Below are 9,370 nucleotides of genomic sequence, written 5' to 3' on the forward strand. Positions count from 1 at the left end.
ACTCATATTCAGGAAATTAAAATGGATTATGCAGTCTTCTTGCCACCATTTGCACCAGAGAGCCAGGAGGCTCCATAGCTTTCTATGCACAGCCTGCCAGGAAAGAGTGATCTCCCAGCAGTGCTTTCACTTCTGAGCACAGAGGTGAGGATCTCCACCTTCTCTCTGGAGGGGACCAGCTAGGAACACACAGGGCATAAGATCAGTGGAGCATCTGGGACAAAAATCTTCCCGCCCCCATTTGCACCTGGGAGCCAGGAAACCCCTCAGCCTTCTGTGCATAGCCCACCAGGAGAGAGTGATCTCCCAGCAGTGCTTTCACTTCTGAGCTCAGAGAAATAAGGACACAGGATTACAGGCCCACAGGAGGAACAAATTCCAGTCAGAGACAATACCAACTAGCACCAGAGATAACCAAATGTCGAAAGGCGAGCACAAAACCCTACCAACAGAAACCAAGGCCACATGGCAACATCAGAACCCAGTTCTCCCACCACAGCAAGTCCTGGATACCCCAACATAACGGAAAAGCAAGAGTTAGATTTAAAATCGTATCTCGTGATGCTAATCAGGGCTTCAAAAAAGACTTAAATAACTCCCTTAAAGAAATACAGGAGAGCATCGGTCAACAGGTAAAAGCCCTTAAAGAGGAAACACAAAAATCCCTTAAAGAATTACAGGAAAACACTATCAAGTGAAGGAACTGAACAAAACCATCCAGGATCTAAAAGTGGAAGTAGAAACAATAAAGAAGTCACAAAATAAGACATTTCTTATTAATAAGATAGAAAACCTTGGAAAGAATTCAGGAGTCATAGATGCAAGCTCCAACAACAGAATACAGGAGATAGAAGAAAGAACCTCAGGTGCTGAAGATACCATAGAAAACATTGACTCAACAGTCAAAGAAAATGCAAAATGCACAAAGCTGGTAACTCAAAACATTCAGGAACTCCAGGACACAATGAGAAGACCAAACCTAAGGATTATAGGTATAGACAAGAGTGAAGATTTCCAACTTAAAGGGCTAGTGAATATCTTCAACAAAATTATAAAAGAAAACTTACCTAACCTAGAGAAAGAGATGTCCATGAACATATAAGAAGCCTTCAGAACTCCAAACAGACTGGACCAGAACAGAAACTCCTCCCAGTACATAATAATCAAAACACGAAATTCACTAAACAAAGAATATTAAAAGCAGTAAGGGAAATAGGGCAAGTAACTTATAAAGGCAGACCTATCAGAATCACAGCAGACTTTTCACCAGAGATGATGAAAGCTAGAAGATCTTGAGCAGACCTCATACGAACCCTAAGAGAACACAAATGCCAGCCCAGGCTACTATACCCAGCAAAACTCTCAATCATCATAGATGGAGAAACCAAGATATTCCATGATAAAACCAAATTTACACAATATCTGTCCACAAATCCAGCCCTACAAAAGATAATTGATGGAAAATGCCAACACAAGGAGGGAAGCTACAGCCTAGAAAAAGCAAGAAAGTAATCTTTCAACAAACCCAAAAGAAGATATCCTCACAAACATAAAAATAACATCAAAAATAGCAGGAAGCAACAATCACTATTCCTTAATATCTCTTAACAACAACAAACTCAACTGCCCCAATAAAAGGCATAGACTAACAGAAATATTTCTCATGTAAATCTTCAATTTTATCAGAAAATGTTTGTAATTCCCCTTTTAATTAATTTAGTAATGTTTTTATGTCTACCATTTTATCTGAATTATTTTTCATAAACTTCAATTTTAATATGCCTTTCTATATATTTCCTCTATTTTATCAGAAATGTTTTCAATGTAAATCTTTGATTTTATCACAAATGTTTTTAATTCCACCTTCAATTAATTTAGAGCTTTTATATCTACTATTTTATATGTAAAATTTTCCATGAAATAATCAATTTTAACGTGTTTGTCTATATATTTCTTGAATTTACCAGAAATATTTTCCATGTAGATCTTCACTTTTTTCTGAAAATGTTTATAATTCCACCTTCAATCAACTTAGAATTATCTTTATGCCTATCATTTTATCTGTATAATTTCCATGATAATCTTAATTTTAGCATGCTTTTTATATATTTCTTCAATTTTATCAGAAATATTTTCCATGTAAATCTTCAAGTTTATCAGAAAATGTTTATAATTCCACTTTCAATCAACCTAGGAATACTTTTATGCCTTATTACATCTATATAAAATTTTCCATGATAATCTTCAATTCTAACATGTTTAAAATTTTTAACATCTAAAATTTTTCTACAATTTTATCAGAAATATTTTCCATGTAAATCTTCAATTCTATCATAAAATGTTTCTATTTCATATTTCAATTAATTTAGAAATGTTGTACATGTCTACCACTTTACTTTTTAATTATCCAGGAAAATCGTCAATTTTAGTGTGTCTTTCTATGTATCTCTTCTATTTTATCTGAAATATTTTCCATGTAAATTTTTAACTTTATCATAAAGTGTTTTTACTTCCCTTTTCAATAAAAAAATGGATTATGGATTAAAATGTTAAATATAACTAATGCTTTCGGGAGGTAACATCGAAACTTTTTCGGGACATTAGAACTTAATATCCTGAAAACTGAATATATGTATATGTATATTTAATATATATGCATATATATATGCATGTGTATGTGAATACACACACACACACATACATACATTCCACTTATAGAAAATTCAAAATGCCAACATTTATGGATGCCTATGACTGTCATAAAAGTGAAGATTATGTCTTCTGTTGTACGAGGAGACTACAGCCAGGAAGAGATGTGTGTATGAATAGGGGATAGTTCTACAAATCTGCCAATCATATCTTGGTCAACAAAGTGGATATTTTTTAAGTGTTTACTCATATTCATGATATTTTGCAATGCAATATATTTATGTCATGTCATTTTCATTTTTGTATATTATAGTCTGCCAAAAAGGCCTTAAACTCATGGCAGGTATAAATTTGGAAAGTTTCAACAAATGAAAAGAACAATTTTATGAGTGCTGCTCTTAGGAACTCTGCATGGACCAAAAAAAAAAAAAAAAAAAAAAAAAAAGAAGCTTGCCGGGCGGTGGTGGCACACGCCTGTAATCCCAGCACTCTGGGAGGCAAAGGCAAGTGGATTGGTGAGTTTGAGGCCAGCCTGGTCTACAGAGTGAGTTCCAGGACAGCCAGGGCTATACAGAGAAACCCTGTCTCAAAAAACCAAAATCCAAAAAACCAAAAAAAAAAAAAAAAAAAGGAACTCTGCATGGCCATGCACCCACCCCTCCCTGCAGGGGTCCACTTATTTCCTCCAATCCTCTGTCCCCTTTCGCATCTCAGCTCCTAATGTCTCCCAGTCATCAAAGGTTGATGGATAATTAGGAACAAATGCAGGTCACTGCACTAAAGACATTGCTTAGAAGTAGGCACTGAAACCCAGAAAGAGAAACACTCTGAGATAGAGATGCTCTTTGTGAGAAGAGATGCGTCCTGATTTAGAGTCTGCCATTCCTCTATTTCTGGCTCTAGTACTACTCAGCTAAGCTTTTAGCAGAGATAGGTAAGAGTCCTAGATGATAATGGCCCCGTGAAAGTCCATTCCCATGTTCCAGATAACGGCTCACAGAAACACCACTCCATTAATCTATTTGTAAGATTTACAATCTGGAAAGCTTTTCCTAGCCTACACCTAATGATGTGGAAAATCCTGCCCTCTTAAGGTTGACCTCTTTAAGAAATCACTTAAGTGTACAAATATAAAAAAAGAAAGTTAAACAAAGTTCATAAAATAAGAGGTGAAAACTCTTCTTTTTATGAACTCTGTCTGATCCAGGCTGTCCTCCATGGCAGCCAGAAGGCATCCTGGGGACCTTGGGGTGCATCAGGAGCTTACAGGCTCAGGTAAAGTGGCAATTGCACACACTTCCACCCTAACCCTCAGAAAAGACAAAGACATAGCAGTCCAATGAAATTAATTATATTTTTATCATGAGATTATTAGAAAAGTTGTCTGCAGCCTGTCACTGGAAACTCTCAGGTCCCAGGACCTAGGCCCACTAGATTTTCCTAAATCACAGATGTTTTGTCCTATAACAAAACATGTTATAAGACATCTTACATGCAATCCAGGCAACTGCCACATTCTGTGCAGTACTTAAAATGAACTTCTGGGCAAAAAGTGAAGTCTGCTGTTAACCTAGACAGTCCTCAGCTTGATCTTGCATCTCCTATTCATCTTGTAATGTTTCCATGGACTTTGGTATTTATCTGTTTTGATTTTGTAATTTACATTTCCAAAGTAACTACCCAGCCCCCAAACTGAAGCACCTTAGTTAGGTTCTTCTAACTAAGGTGCTCTAATGCCACCTCAGAATTTCCCAAGCAACTGGCTTGCTACACCTCCAACTAGCTTAGCAGAGCCACTAAGATTTGCAACAAGCCCTTGAAAGGCATATCGATCTCCCCAAACTTAGTCTCTATCTATCCACTTCTCTGTCGTGATTCAGTGTCAATGCGGTTACACAGGTCAAACCTCAGAGGCCATCCCTGATTCTACCTTCTCTCTAGAAAGCTCTTTCCCATTCCAACAGTTCATATCACGTTGATCTGGGAAGAATCTCTTGACTCCACCCCATGGTACTCTGCCAAGCTTGACACACACTTCAGCCACCATACCTCCTGCCAAACACGTAATGTTCCTGACTTTTATGGCTTTTGTCTGTCCATGCTCACGGCACAGCAATGCCACTGTTGGGATCTCTAACTTTTCATAGCTGATACTGCCACTGCTTGGCTGAAAAATTCTAATCAAGGGGTCCTCACTGCTTACAAGAAAAACAAAATTCTTCAGGATGACTCATAAATCTCTTATAACTGAACAGTAAGGTCTTCATCTCTCTTTTTGCGTGTCTGTGGCCACCCAACCACGACAAACTCTCCTATTTCCCATTTATGCACATGTTGACACCTCTGCATCTTGGTCACTTAGGGATACTTTTGCCTGTTCTCAAGACCCAGGACAGGTCTTGGCTCACATGTTTCTTGATATCCAAGAAAAATTAGGTATTTTCTCCATTGTGACCATTGGAGAAATCACAGTGGTATCTTAAAATTACTTCCTTATAGATCCACATAGATACCAACCTCCCTTTCTTCAAGCTGTGTGCCCCATGTCCTGGAATAGAATGAATTCAGTTAAATAAATTGCTAACAAATGGTAGATGAAAGGATTTTATTTAGTGGGCTAGGTATCAGCTGTAGAGGACTGCATTTTTTAATCAAAAGGCTAACGCAGATGCCAGTATAGAGTAGCCTATTGGTGAAATCTGGCTTTTAGCCTATTTTGAGAAGTAGCATTTTCCATTCATATCTATTAGCTTACATGTTGTTTAGCTAAATATGGCAGAAAATACAAAACATGCATAGCCTAAAATATTAACTATTTATCCTGCATAAAGAAAGTTTATTTATTTATTTATTTATTTTTTTACTCTTGGACTGACTACTATTACCCATAGTAATGGACTTCAGAGTGTCTTACTCTAGCACAATATCTATGACACCAAGATTTATCTTCTAAGTTTTTTCTTTTTTCATTCATTGCTTCCCTCAAAGACCATCACACCCAACGTCGCATACCCTAATGTGGGTCAGCCTTTAAACTCTGTGTAGTCTATATGTACCTATTGAAATTTGAGCAATGTTTAAGCACAGAGACTATTAATTGCCCCTTGGTTTATACTATTTTCTATCTTTAACACACTCCCTGACCAGCTTCTCTTGCAGCTAGGTGCATCCATCTGATGCCAGACACAGATGTGAACAGCGATGTGCACATTTCAGTTTCTCCTCTTACAGGAAGCCTCTGTGCTCTTGCTTCTTCTTCCCTTCCTCATTGGACTATGGAGGGCTTTGGCCAACTCTAACCACACTGATACCAATGGGAACAAGGAAGTGTGGGTGGCTTTGTTGGCATTATGGAGCATGGCTATCCAGCAGGACTTCCTTCAACCCACTCTTCCATTTGTCCCGTAGCATCTTGGACATTGTTGAAGCAACAACACAGCAACCTAACATGTTTTATTCCTGCCCTCTCTGTTGCTTGCTTTTTCTTTAGTATTTAGGTTTCTACCCCAAGAACCAGTTGTCAGCTGATGTGAGTTAGCAAATGGCCCAGCTTCATAGCTTTATTTTCAACAATGTTCTCTTAACCCTTTCTCTAAAATCACATTCTTCTTTAAAGTCTTTATTTGTTTTCTATCCCTGGCCTTTCCTGTCTATTATAGAACAGAACAGAACAGAAAAGAAATGAAAGGAAAAAAAGAAAATTCAGTAATTACACTCTTCTAATGCTGTCATTACTCTCACTTTTAAAATTATTTCCCAGATTTCCAAGAGGGAACTTAACAGACGAGGACAAAATACTTCACAGGAGATAGGAAAATGGAAGTAGTGTTGGCATAGGGACTTCCGGTTATGAATACAGATAATAATTTTGGCAGTCTTATGATAGGATGGTATGAATTGAGACTCTGGAATAAGAGGCTAGAGAAATGACTCAGTGGCTAAGAGCACTTGTCCTTGCAGAGGACCTAGATTGGATTCCCAACACCCATATGATGGCGAACAACTCTTAGTGATTCCAGAGATGTGACATTCTCTTTCGGTGTCCACAGGTACCAGGCATGAATGTGGGTGTACAGACTCACATGCAAAGCAAACACTAATACACATAAAGTATTTTTTTAATTCTAAACAAAATCTGGACTATGATGAACAGAGTGAGTGACTTTTGATTTGATTGCTATGGTTAAAGTCCCTGAGCCCTAGGTGCCTGGGGAAATATTTAGGAGGCAGAAAATAGATTGAATTGGATAGTTTGGACTGGAAATCAGAAAATGAGTTAGGAACTGGGGCTGGTCTCCTGTGATGCAGCAGTAGGTGAGAGCAGGGGAGGATTAGTTACCAGAAAAACAAGGGAAGAAACTCATGGCAGATTGAGTATAAGTGCTCTGGAATTTTCTCTCTTCCTCACAAGAATATTTTCCTCCATATTTGGCCCTCTGCATTCCTTGGCTATTGTAGAGGGTGCACAGAATTTAAAGAAGGAGATGAAATAAGTGAATTATTTCCAGAGCACAGCACAGTAAAATATATGCAAATGAAATCACAAGTATGCAAATGAGAGAACCTGGATGAAATGCCACTTCTTAAATAAAATGGTTAACATGCTTTCCAAAGGGCATGTCAGGAGCATGCTGATGAATCTAATCCTCTGCTAACACGAATAGCTTCAGACTGGGGTCACTTCAATGAGCATTTTGGCTTGATAAACTTGAGCCTCTTTTACTTTCTCTGCAATCTCCATCCAAGTTCTGCATGGCTTCCAGCCTCAATGGTTATTAAATCAATCTAAGGAAGCAGAAGCCTTTCTCCATCTAACTAGCATGATGCAAAGCATCCCTCTTCTTTTGTCTCTCTGCAAAGGTTGTGATCCTCTGTAGAACTGATATTGGCATCCTCGTGAGTAAAACAAAAAGAAACTTTGACTTCAGTTCTGAGCAGCAAGCGTCCCACTTGAGAAGAAAACCACCATGGATTCACTGCAGAAGGTGCAGACCATACACTGAAAGACTTCTTGAGCTCTATGTTCCAGCCACAGGTGGTTCAAGTATCACCATAAGCTGGGTGCCAAAAGGTTTAGGGCAAAAAGCTCAAATACTGTAAACAACCTCAGACTTCTTTCAATGTCTAAGAACATCCAAATGTCTCTGTGTGTTATAGATGCAAAGTTAAACTTTACGATCATTTTCAAATCTCTCTCTCAAGCTCACCCAGCCATTGACACTTTAGTACAAAGTTGTCATCTACAATGTTATCAGTCAAAAAACACACAATCAGATTACAAAAAATAATCATGCATGTGCACACACACAGAGAGAACATATTTTAAGTAAGGTGATGTTTTGTTAGGTTTCATGAAGAGTTAACCTTGATCATATCAGAAGTTAGACATACATTGATGAGTAGCTAAAGACCTGACTCCCCTTTTCTCCCTCCCACCAATTCTCACCCAAACTCAGCCCATGCCTTCCACTAGCAGCCAACTTATTTGGAAACATTCCCTCCCTGTCTGTTCTAGAATCCACCCATTATTCCTATTCTCCATTCCAGCTGGAGTGAGGACGGACTCTCTAGGTCTTTCTGCACTGACTTTCCTTAATCTATTTTTAATCTTTGGCTGAATCTTTGGTATCTATAAATGGTGGGTGCCACCTGTTTACTCCACAGGATTGTTCTAGCAACTACACACCACATTGCATATAAAAGCACTTTCAAATGTGTTAAATCATTTCAAGTGGCAAATCAGCATTATTTTTAGGCCTGGAATCTTCTTCTGTCTTAAGGGCCTTTCCCTCCTAGGAAGGAGAGCTCCTCTGCCTTCTGCTGTCATGGGGCACGTGGGAGGAGGCTTCTGACTGAGTGCTATGCCTTCTTCAGGGAGTGTTCCTCCCTTCCCTTCTTTTCAGAGCTCAGATTTTGGGAAGTTAATCCTCTTTTCTATCTATCCTCACTCTCCATAAAACTACTGTTCTCTTTGGAGAACACTGTGGTTAGCCAGCTAATCTAACACAGCCAACCCCCGAGTGCTAGCCAAGATCACAGTGTGTGAATCATGACACTAAAATCGAATTCTTGCTCTATGCTCCCCAGAGCCATTCTGTCTCTTTTGCTTCCAGACTTCCTGGCTTTGTGTCTAGGTTTGGCCCTGGACCCACTGCATGTAAATCCCAGCTTACTTAACCACCGTAGATGTCCATTTTCTTATCTGTAAAAGAAAGATGGCAGAAAAACAGGCCCTTTAGTCTTCTTTTAAAGGTTCATTTCATAACACCGGCAGACTTCTTAGCAGAGTGGTTAACAAAATGTCACCAGTGCTTCTCATTGTTACTTAACATACCCTTGACCTGTCTCTTCTTGGTGTATATATTCTTGGGACAGGCTCACCTGTACACAGCTCCCAGAAGCACTTACGTGTGACAATATACCACTTGTTAATGCTATCCCAGACTTTTCTGCCCAACCGTAGGTTTGTATGTTTAGTTCCTGTCTGGATATGCCCTTTGAGTGCACAGATTCATCTCGGATGTGGCAGAGTCATAATGGAACTCATCTGCTTCCTCCCTGAGGCTATTTCACCTCTGTGTCTCTTGCATCAGTGATGGACAGGGGCACTTGAGTCATAAACCTGACCCTTTTCTTTTACCCTCATAACTTTGTAATCTCACTCTGCAATCGAATCGGTCACTCTACCCTGCTTCTCTGAGAGGTCTTCAAAGTCACTACT

The sequence above is a fragment of the Apodemus sylvaticus genome, chromosome 8 (assembly GCF_947179515.1).
Source record: "Apodemus sylvaticus chromosome 8, mApoSyl1.1, whole genome shotgun sequence".
In the NCBI taxonomy this organism is placed as follows: Eukaryota; Metazoa; Chordata; class Mammalia; order Rodentia; family Muridae; genus Apodemus; species Apodemus sylvaticus.